Source organism: Benincasa hispida, chromosome 7 (genome assembly GCF_027475165.1).
Source record: "Benincasa hispida cultivar pf3 chromosome 7, pf3_genome.v1.1, whole genome shotgun sequence".
In the NCBI taxonomy this organism is placed as follows: domain Eukaryota; kingdom Viridiplantae; phylum Streptophyta; class Magnoliopsida; order Cucurbitales; family Cucurbitaceae; genus Benincasa; species Benincasa hispida.
The window spans coordinates 72,294-82,832 of NC_143484.1; the positions used below are offsets into that span (position 1 = coordinate 72,294).

At 40.1% G+C, this 10,539-nt stretch overlaps 1 long non-coding RNA gene across 3 annotated transcripts in view; it reads left to right on the plus strand.

The window, feature by feature from the left end:
• Positions 1-10,539, plus strand: part of LOC120069743 (uncharacterized) — a 52,177-nt gene that overhangs the window by 29,997 nt on the left and 11,641 nt on the right. Inside the window, exon 4 of one of the 3 annotated variants that reach the window (XR_016530643.1) lies at positions 4,093-4,149. The exons of 1 other annotated variant lie outside the window; for it this stretch is intronic. This is a non-coding gene — a long non-coding RNA (uncharacterized LOC120069743). Of the gene's footprint in view, positions 1-4,092; positions 4,526-10,539 lie in introns of those variants that run through there. One more of the 3 variants, XR_016530651.1, reaches the window with a different exon arrangement.

Sequence of the window (10,539 nt, forward strand, 5' to 3'; positions counted from 1 at the left end):
GTTTTTACAATGACCATGAGGATGCGTTAGTAAGGAATGTGTTTGGGCAACTAAGTTATGAAGAGATAAGAATATGCAAGCAAGTAAGTATAAATAGCTTAATACTGAGGTACATGAAGAAGGTACTGGAGCTTAGACTAGAATGTGAATAACTCAGTACTGAGGTATATAGAGAAGGTACTGAGGCCTTGCCCTAGAATTTGAATCGCTCGATACTGAAGTACACAGAGAAGGTATCTGAGCAGTAGTACCTAAGGTATGATGGTACTTAAACTAGAATCACACGAATGAAAGAAAAGTTGTTATTTGTAGTGTCAAGAACACTCCATTCTAGCCATGAATTGATGTTGAGAGATTGAGTAAAGATTCTCTCTTAACGAAGAATGCAAGTTATGATTGTAGGAAGAGAACAAAAAGGGTTCCTTCCTGGTTAAGTAGTAACGCAGTAAAGAATGATAAGGAGTGAGCAAAATGGCCACTCTAGACTAATAGGCTAAGGTATAGTCTAGCAAAATAAGAAAAAGTACTATATGGTGATTAAGAGTAGTTATCAATGTTTATGTTTAAAGGAAGTTGCTTGAGATGCCCATCGGTATATTTAAAGAGATCGATGTAGGGATCTCTCCTAGCCATAGTTCAGTATGAACAGGTCGAAGTAGAGGTCTCATCTGGCCATGGCTTAGCATTGGAAATTAGAGCGATGAATGTTGTAGCTGATGCATTGAGTAGAAAATCCTTGGGATCCAAAGTAGTCCTTGGATCGGTATCAGGAATGTTGCTCCAGGAGTTCAGGAGTTCGAGGGTCACTCTATTAGTAGGTCAGTCAGGAGGATTGATTACTAGATTTTAGGTAAGACCTATTTTTTGAAAGATCTTAAGCATGAATAGTTGAAGGATCTTGATCTTCAGAAGCTTGCAGAAGAAGTGAGCAAGGGAATAATAACTGATTTTCAGTTAGGAGTAGATGAAATGTTGGTAAAGGAAGGAGGAATGTGTGTGCCTAATGTGTTGTAGCTTAAGCAAGCTATTCTAGAATAGGCGCACAGTTCTGCTTATCCCATGCATCCAAGAAATACCAAGATGTATAGGACTTTGAAGAGATCGTAGTGGAGGCCTACAATGAAGAAAGGCATAGCTGAGTATGTAGACCAATGTTTGATTTGTCAACAAGTGAAACCTAGAAGGCAGAGGCCGACAGGATTACTCAATCCACTACCGGTACCTGAGTGGAAGTCGGGAGTCACACAGGTAAACATAGACTTTTCACTAATAGAATGTATAGCAGGTTTGCTCAGAGGTTGGTGGCAAACATGAAGTCTATTCTAGTGAATTCAGAGGAAAGGGTGTAATCTAGAGGAAGTCCTAGTCAAATTAATCCTAAGAGGAGGGAAAAGATGAGCAACAGTGAGCTCAAAATGTACCAGGGGTACATTGAGTATAAAAGTAAGGAACAAAATGGTCAGCAAAAGATAAAAAGGAAAAGGTCCAGATCTGCTGATGTTCCAGGTAATAGCTCGAAGTTTGAATTGTGACTGAGCTAGGGACTAGTACAGTTGAGAAAACCTTATGTATATAGTATGTTAAGCTATAGTTGGGAAATGCTATAGTAGAAAGAATATTTTCTCCCAAGTACGGATAGAAAGGACATTCTAAGAAGAGTGATCTCGATTAGGTCAAGAAGTCTAGTTGACACAAATATTGATTTCACAGCTAGCAAGTAATACAATGGTATGTTAACTGGAAAAGAATGTTCCAGTGATATTGTTGAGAAACGGAAAAGGACCACCCTAGTAATAAATGAGTACTATGACTCAATGGAAAATGGAAGAGTCACCAAAGAATGTGACAAATACAATGAACTATGATGATCAAGTTGTTCATACGTACTAGTATTATTTACCATGAACAAAGTTAATATCAGAGTAGCGCAACGAAAGCGTAGTAAAGAAAAAGGGAAGAAGAAAGAAAAGAGGAAGGTTGTAAAATTTACGACCAAAGGATGTTGTCAAAGTCTAATTTATAAGTAGGTTCGAGCAAATTTCGAGGGTGAAATTTCTTTTGGGGGGAAGAACTTGAAAAACCCGAAACCTAATTACTTTAAGTAAGAGTAAATGTGATGTCTTCTAATGAGTTAAATGAAGCCATGTTTTGAGAGGGATAGAGGATGGAAGCAAGAAGAAATAAGCTCTTGTGTAGCTAAGTGTAAACCCCGAATTCTAAGTTTCCTAAGCAAGCATGTTTAGCCAAAGGAATGATATATTAAATATCTAATAAGTGAAAGTCCATGTTGTTTATAGGAGTTGTTGAGAAAGGAAAAGAAAAACATATTAAATAAGGAAACTCAATTCTTAGTTTGGCACGTGGCGGTTAATCCTTGAATTTGGGAGGCGGCAGGAAGATTAAAAGGAAGAGGAACTTCGAAAGCTTGGTTTCGGCAATCTACATGAGTAAATTTAGTGAAATTGGTGCCATTTGAAAGATGGGATAATCTAGTTTTTGAGGTTGTCATTCCAGAGAAAGATTGTAGAAGAAGAAGAACAAAAAGTGAGGAATTTGTAGAAGAGGCAAAATCGTGGATTTAACAGGGCGCAAGGTAAAGATTAGAAGCTTCAGGCCAAACTATAAGGAATTTTTGGTTGCAATTTTAAGGTAATAAAGTAATTCAATTCTAAACATGTTTGTAGAAGGAAGTTTCTTCTTTGGAGTTATGAATTTTTGAAGTTGTAACAGAGAAGCTGTGCATAAGCAGACAGCTGCTTGGGAAGAACAAGCAAACAACTCATATGGAGAATGAGGATCTCGCTAATGAAGGAAATCTCGCTAATTTTGTGATGAGGATCTCGCTCTAGAAGAAATTCTCGCTAGAAATTGGGCTGAATCTCGCTGGAAAGGTGAGTATCGCTAGGATGAAAGGATCTCGCTCATGAGAATCTTGCTCATGAGAAGAATGCACTCATGAAGAGTATCTCGCTAGTAAAGCTGTCTTTGTTGATGAAGGTTCTATTAGTAAATGAACTATTTAAGGTATTCTGCTAAGAATTCTGAGTAGTTTAACCGAGAATTATGTCCTTTCAGGCCAAGAAGAGTTAGGAGAGACGTATAACCTGTTAAGAGGCCAACGAGCTGTGAGTGACTATGTGATGATTTAATGTTTTAATGATTTAGAAACCATGATTTCCTTGAAGTTATTTCTCATGCTAAGTGTTATTTGAAGTGCCAAGCAACATATGTTTGGAAGCTATTTCACATGCTAAGTAAAACATGTTTTCCATGGAAATTGACATGATTTAAATATGTTATCTTGTCCAAATATTTTCAGCATGTTGTAGTAACTCCATTTTCATGATGTTTACTAATGTATGGGTTTTCAAATATGTTTTCCATGTCTAACCCATGCTAGTGGTTTTTACAAGCTAGTTCATTATGTTTTAAGCCAACTTATTCCACAAAGTATGAAGCATGCGTTAGGGTTAAAGCTAAGGTTGAATGAAGCTTGATGTACTATGTTTTAAATACCTAAGGTTGTCAAAGTACATGCGTTGGTATTCCTAAACATAATGAAAAGGGATATTGAAGGTAGGGAAGGTATCCTAAAGAGTTTTCTATGCTATATTTGAAAACTATTCTTTTAATGCTCTTTGAGAACTTGATAAGATAGCTTAAGTGAATTGGATACTGAAGGTAAGGAAGGTATCTGAATAAATGTTCCTAAGGTGTTGACAGTACATAGAAAATTCCACGTGCACGTAGGTAGTTCTGACTGAGAGGCCGAAGTATGGGTCTCCTAGGTCATATACCAGCAAAGGAAGGCCGAAGTATGGGTCTCCTAGGCTATATACCAGCAAAGGGAGGTGAAGTATGGGTCTCTTGGCCGATAACAGACGTTGGGAGCTAGAGCGATGTATGCTCATTCTCAACTAAGGAATAATGATGTTTAATGGTGCTTTTAAAGGTTTTTTTGTACACGTTTGCTTGGTATATTTTAGTTTCAGTATTATGTTTCCAAGCTTTCAGTTTAAAGCATGAGATTTATGTTTTATTAAATCACTCACTGGGCTTCTAGCTCACGTTTTCAAATGTTTTCCTTTTCAGGTAGCGGTCAGTTCCCAAAAGAATTTTCTGCTATTGCTCTGCCACTTAAAGAAACAGGTTGAAGGAAGTGTAATGAAGACCTGGATTAGTTAGTACACATGTGTCTGTCTAGAGATTAGTATTCTTGATGGGGCTTACTAAGTTGTAATATCCATGTGTAAACAATCCTGCGAAACCCTGTAATATTTAAGTTCTGAGTTAATTTGTATGTATTCAGGGTTTGAGAAATATTAAATAGGTAAGATAGGCAATAAGTGCCAGCAAAAGGGTTGGTAACTGCTGCAATCACCATTCCGTCTAGGTTAGGAGATCTGGTGCGGGGTGTGACACAAAATCAACACTTAAAGGGAACAACCTCTCTACTAACCCTAATTGGGTAGGAGTGAATTCCATCTTGCAGGGCTATGTGTGAACCCCAAATCCTAATTTTCTACTTAAGTGTGTTCCCTATTGAAATTTGTGTGATAAGTAGGTTGATGAGAAAGCTAGTATGGAAGGGTGAAGAAAGGAATGGAAATTTGAAAGGCAAATGTGGAAGTTTGATTTTGGGGAAAATTTCGAAAATTTGCCTAAGTGTAAAGTCAAGAAGGAACCATGCGTTAAGAGACATTAATGCATAAAATGAGAAGAAAGGTGACCTGCGTTTGTAGGAATGAAAATGCAATGAGGTGGGCAATCGTGTAGTGATTGCACGGAGATAAATAACGCTCGCAGTAGCTAAGAGTGAGATCGTTGAGAGCGCTGAGAGTGAGACCATTGACAGCAAGATCGTTGAGAGCGAGATCAGCGAGAGCGAGATCGTTGAGAGAGAGATCAGCAAGAGAGGGATCGTTGAGAGCGAGATCAGCGAGAGCGAGACACGTCGAGCAGCCAAACCCGCGTGCTGAGCGTGCTGTCAAAGGAATGCGCCGTGCATTGTGCGCTCCTGACGAGCAGCCACACCACGTGTGTTGTGCGCACTTGCCGAGCGCCCATACGTGCATGTGTCGAGCGTTGCCATGTGCTGCCAAGTAAACCAAGCGTGCAACCTATGCGTGTGTCCAAGCAGCCGTGCGAGCGAGCGAGCAGCACAAGCCGCACGCCCATGCGTCGAGGCAGCACGTCCATGCATCCGTGCACTCGGCCAAGCTTCAAAGCACCGCGCGCAGCCCATGCAGCCAAGCACGCCCATGCGTCGAGCGGCCAAGCACACCTATTCGATGGTGGCCAGCACCATACACCCATGCCAAGCAAGCCGTGCAAGTGAGCCATGCGTTGAGGGATGGAAGGTCACCCTATGCATTGGTGATGGATAATTTCTTGCAATGGCTAAGTTAAATTGTTATGCTATGCGTTAGGCAAAAGTTGGACGCAAGGGTGAGGTCAAAAAGGAAACGTCAGCCAAACCATGTGTCTTCTTGAGAGAAATTCTTAAGGGCTAAGAAATTGAGGTGGACGAATGTGGAGAAGACACCTTGGGCCAAGATGATACAAGATTGCGTTGATGAAGGGAGGAGTAGACACTTGGCCATGCAGCCAAGTAGGTGGTGTCAACAGTGAAGGAAGTCTGAACGCCTATAAATAGAGCCTTGAGACTTCATTTTCAAATCAAAAATTCAGAAATTACGTGAAAAGAGAGGGAGAGTGGAGCAAACCATGCGTTGGAGCCAAACCCATGCGTTAGTCATAAGTGGACGCATTGGACAGTGAGGGTTGAAGAGGACGCATCAACTTGGGATGAGGAGATCTCCCAATCTACTCGTGCGTTTGGAGTGACTCCAAAGCCATCTGAAATCGAGAGTCTAGTTTTCAGAGTGGGGCTGCCAGAGGAAAAGCTCAAAGGAATCAGGCTGGAAACTGTAAAGAAAGTAGAAGGGTTAGGCTGTCAGATAAGTTTGAGCCAGTCTTGAATATTTTGTGATTCCAGCCAAACCACAAGGATTTATGAGCTCAAATTTTAGGGTAAGCTTCCTGCGACATTTTAGAATAAGTTTGTAGAAGGAAGTATTTCAAAATAAGGTTAAGAACTATGAGTAATCTAAGCTGTAATGTGAATCTAGATTCTAGGGGTGAAAAGGAGCTTGAGGAGCTACTAGAGTGAAAAGCTCCTAAGAAATCAAGGTGAGTGGCTAAAATGTTTTGACTAAAACATTTTGCTTAAAATTTTTTATTACAACGTGTTATAGAAAGCATGTTTTAAAGAAGAATATTCTCATGCCTACTAGTTTTATGATGTGATTTCCATGCAAGCTACGAATTGTGTTTCAAATGCATGCATGTATGAGAAATTGTTGAAAAACGATTTATATGTGTTAAATATGTTCAGCATGCGTTAGCATCTTTAAAGCTATGTTTTTATATTTGTTATACTTTGCATGCTTTAAAGAGAAAATCATTTATGACTAGTTTTACTAAAATGCGATACTGAAGGACATTTGAGAAGGTATTCGCCCAACTAGATACTGAAGGACATTTGAGAAGGTATCTACTGGTACTGAAGAACGTTTGAGAAGGTACCAAGCCAACAGGATACTGAAGGACATTTGAGAAGGTATGAGAAGGTATCTGAGCAGAAGTACCTAGGATGCGCTCGACCAATGTGTTCCTATGATCGCAATCTCTGCATAGCGTTGACGCATATTCTGCACAAAAATATAAAGATCAACTACTATAATGCGTTGGACGCATGTGACCACAATATTATAGAATTTATTCTTAATGGACGCAATTTAACACATACTATCAACGCAATCCAACATTGTTTAAGAACTTAACACTATGATAACGTGCATTTCTGCCCGTTATCACACCCTTAAATTTAAACAATGCTTGTCCTCAAGCATAAGCTAAAGATTCCTCTTGCATGTTAACCACAAAGTTCTTTCCCTACATTTCTCAAGGATACTTCGTTCAAATCCTATATACCAGAAATTCCTTAAGTCTTATTCAAGTCTCTTCCTAAAATATTTTTAAGACTTAGGGATTGCAAGCTTAGCTTTCAAAAGTACTTTACTGAACTGGAACATCGCATGATTTATTTTAGAAGAAAATTTTCTTCTGGGGTGTCAAATGATTTTAACCTTGCACAAAAATTTTCTTCATTGCTATTTTTTTCTGACCTTGCGCTGATCCGAGTGCCTTGCCTTTGTTTTGGCTTGCCCCCATGTGTGTCATGCGGACATCCAACTACGAGTAATGCGCTCTTTCTCAGACTAAACTCATATCGATTTGGCAGTGGAGTCACGGTCATTGATTTATGCATTGATCCTGGTGACTTACTTTCGTTTTGGCTTGCCCCCACGTGTGTCATGCGGACATCCAACTACGGGTAAGTGCCTTTTCATAACTTAACTCTTATCAATGTGGGTTTCCCATTGCGTTGACAGTGGAGTTGTTATTCTCAAAAATATTTTTTTTAGAAATAGCAAGGTCGAAAATAAATACCCTCACCCCTAAATTTAAAATGCGGCGATGTCCTCATTGCCAAAAGAAGTTAAAATAGGTCATGCGACGGTCATAGAATGCTTGTAAAGAGAGTTTGAAAGGAAGCTAGCAAACCCCTAACTTCTAGAAATATTTCATGAGGTGACTATTTTAAGACTAAGTTGACTCTAGTGTATACGAAAGGTAGAAGTATATTTATCATCATTAAAATCATACTTGGATAAGAAACAGAATGCGGTAACTCACTAAACTTATCTGTGTCAAATGATTTCGGTGATTAAAGAGGATGCGATGATAAAATTTTGAAAACTAAAATGCAATGTGATAGCGCAAAATTGGAATTAGAGCTAAGGAAGAGTACACCTCCGAATTTTGCGTTGTCGCCCGCATTGTATTGACGCATCCATCTTTGTGGCAATCACTCTTCATTGGGTTGCGGTGATGTAATGAGATAAGTGATGCTTCGCGTAACATTTCCGCAATCTAGTGCCTCGATCGTTGTAAGGAAAACAAAGAGAGGGTCAAATTATTTTAAACAAAATAAGAATTGTTATCGCAATTTCTTTTTGTTAAAATGATAGTGATAGTAAAGTAAGGATAAATCGGAATTGAAAAGGTAGTGAAAATTTCGAGTAGTGGAGAAAAGAGTTGAAGAGTTGAGGTTTCCCAAAACTTGCGTCCCTGTTAAGTTGCGATCATTTGATAACGCAAGGACCAACTACTTCCTTCTTCATTCAAAGTCTCTTAGTTCCATGGAGTCGACTTGGCGATGCCAATCTTCTCCATGGTATGCCTTTACTCACTGCCCATTGAGTTTGAATATGTTGGTTTCGTCATCATATGATAATTACACCGCACCATGCAGAAGTACTTGTCGAATTATGAACGGTCCGGACCAACGTGACTTTAGCTTTCCTGGGAAGAGTCACAGTCGTGAATTGAAAAGCAAGACTTTTTGCTCGATTTTGAGGTTCTTACTGCACATGCGTTGATTGTGCCAGCACTTGGTGCGCTCTTTGTAAATCTTCGTATTTTCATATGCGTTGTTCCTCCATTCTTCCAGCTCGACCAGTTGCATTTTTCGCGTTTTCCCTACCTTCTTCAAATCAAAATCCAGCTTCTTTACAGCCCACAGTGCCTTATATTCAAGCTCTAAAGGCAAGTGACATGCCTTACCAAATACCAGCACATAGGGGGACATACCAATGGGTGTTTTAAATGCGGTCCGGTATGCCCACAACGCCTCGTCAAGCTTTGTTGCCCAGTCTTTTCATGAAGGCTTTACTACCTTTTCAAGTATCAATTTAATTTCTCGATTGGACACTTCAGCTTGGCCATTCGTTTGCGGATGGTATGCGGTGGCCACTTTGTGGAGGATATTGTACTTACGCAGCAGCTCCTTGATATTGTGATCGACAATGTGTGATCCTTCATCACTTATGATGGCACAAGGAGTGCCAAAATGAGTGAAAATATTTTTCTTCAGGAACTGGGAGACTACCGCCTCATCACTTGCGGCGCATGCAGTTGCCTCTACCAACTTGGAGACATAGTCGACGACTAATAAAATATAATGCTTACCGTTTGAAGGAGGGAATGGTCCCATGAAATCAATCCCCTATACGTCAAATAGTTCCAGCTCCAAGATAGTGTTCATTGGCATTGCGTTCTTCCATGAAATGTTTCCTGTGCATTGACACCGATGAAATTTCATTGCATAGTTGGCAACGTCCTTAAACAATGAAGGCCAAAAGAATCCACTTTGCAAAACTTTGGCTGCAGTATGTTGCCCTCCAAAGTGCCCTCCATATGGTGAATCATGGCACTGTGACAATATGCGTTGTTGCAGCATCTGGTATGCATAATCGAATGATTTGGTCTGCACCTCTTTTATACAGATTCGACTCGTCCCAATAATAGTGTCTGCATTCATTCTTGAGCTTCCTCCATTGATGGTAGGTGTAATCTTCAGGGAATTGGTCACAAACCAAGTAATTAACGATGTCCGCATACCAGGGCAATTCTTCTATATGGAATAGCTGCTCATCTGGAAACACAACACTCACTTCAGATTCGTTGTGGTCGACCTTGGGATTTTCCAGTTTGGACAAGTGATCTGCAACTTGATTCTCTGTCCCCTTCCGATCAATTATCTCGATATCAAATTCTTGAAGGAGGAGAACCCATTTGATCAACCTCGGATTTGCGTCCTTCTTTATCATCAAATATTTGATTGCCGAGTGATCAGTGTGAATGAGTACCTTGGTTCCCAATAGATATGCCCGAAATTTTTCCAATGCAAAAATCAGGAGTTCTTTTTCAGTGGTGGTATAATTGATTTGAGCAGGGTTCAGAGTTTTACTCGCATATGCGATGGGGTGCAAAATAGTTTTCCTCTTCTGCGCTAATGTAGCTCCCATCGCATACCCGCTTGCGTCGCACATGACTTCGAACGACAGTGTCCAATCTGGTGCAATCAAGATGGGTGCGGTAATCAACGCATCTTTTAAAATTCGGAATGCGTTGAGGCAATTGTTGTCAAATTCAAATTTTTTGTCGACATCTAACAACGCACTCAGTGGTCGTGCAATCTTAGAAAAATCTTTAACGAATCATTTATAGAATCCAGCATGCCCCAAGAAGCTTCGCAAATCCTTCACGTTGGTTGGAGGTGGAAGCTTTTCAATTGCGTCGATCTTTGCTTTGTCCACCTCCAACCCTTCTTGGGAAACCTTGTGTCCCAACACTATACCCTTTTTCACCATGAAGTGACATTTTTCCCAGTTGAGCACTAGGTTTGTCTCTTCACATATTTTCAGAATTTTCTTCAAATTGGTCAGGCAGACTTCATAAGTGTTCCCATAAACGGAGAAGTCATCTATAAATATTTCCACTGAGTCTTCAAGAAAATCTGAAAAGATCGCCATCATGCACCTCTGAAACGTGCTCGGCACATTGCAGAGACCAAACGGCATGCGGCGAAAAGCGAATGTCCCATATGGGTAGGTGAATGTGGTCTTGTCT